The sequence below is a fragment of the Triticum dicoccoides genome, chromosome 6A, assembly GCF_002162155.2.
Source record: "Triticum dicoccoides isolate Atlit2015 ecotype Zavitan chromosome 6A, WEW_v2.0, whole genome shotgun sequence".
Taxonomy (NCBI): Eukaryota; Viridiplantae; Streptophyta; class Magnoliopsida; order Poales; family Poaceae; genus Triticum; species Triticum dicoccoides.
The window spans coordinates 112,359,368-112,360,510 of record NC_041390.1 but is presented as its reverse complement, the minus strand read 5'-3'; positions in this window follow the sequence as shown (position 1 = coordinate 112,360,510).

Here is a 1,143-nt window from a genome sequence, read left to right as displayed (position 1 = left end):
CATATATAGGAGCGGGCGGCGACTTGGAGTAGGGGGCAAGGCGCGGCGGCGGAGGCGGAGTCCGGCTCGGACTCTGTCCGAGTCGACGGCGGCGGCGGGGCTCGCGCGCGTGGGAGGCGGCGGCGACTTGGGCCGGTGGCCTGGCTGGGTTCGGCCTAGTCGGCGCGGGGAGTTTTTTTTAATTAAAAAAAAACAGTTTCACCGACAGAAATAAAATCCTAGAAATTAAAATAAAAAACTAAAAATACCAAAACAAATTTTCACCGTCTAAATAAAATATTTAGGACGAGTTGAACATTTTCTTGGCCCTAAAATGCAATTTTGAAAACGTGTAATTTTTCTAATGCAAATAAAATTCGAATAAAACCAAATAAAATCCAATAAATGATTTTAATATTTTTCTTTCAATATTTCAATTATTTTGGAGAAGTCCTATCATCTTCACTCATTTGATTTAATATGAAATATTTTTCGGAGAGAAAAATTATAAAGATCAAAATCCTCGTTTCATTATTTAATAAAAATCAAATATGAAAACCGGAAAATCCCCAACTCTCTCTCCATGGGTCCTTGAGTTGCTTAGGATTTCGAGGATTGCGGAACGAAGATGCAATAAATCATGATATGCATGGATGATCTACGTATAACATTCTAAATTGAAAATTTGGAATGTTACAGTAAGTCGGATGATTCGTAGCGTTGGCCTTTGTGGAAATGCAACAGAGTTTGACGTTTTGGACTGCCACGTCGGCAGGCCAACAACACGGGGGGTTTAAAGTTTCTACTTAGGGCTGAAACGCCATGATTCGTGGCGTTTTTGAAATGGGTCATATCATAAAATAAAATTTGATGGAGCTCATTTTGTGTTAAATTTTTTTGACAAGGTCAAAACAGTAATTTTGGCCTTTATATGCTCACTCGTCATTTCACCTTGTTTAACCTTTGAGCAAGTTTAACAGTATAGTTACTCAATTTCTCTCTCATTTTCCCCCAAACTTTTCAAATTGCTGAAAACACACTCGGGGGTCTGACAAGGGTACCAAAGCAATGGTTCAATCCTCGACGACAAGATCGATTCATTGAACCAAAAGGTTGGGATCTCCTGTAAAATCCCTCTCTACTCTCCCGATTTGTGGCAACAGC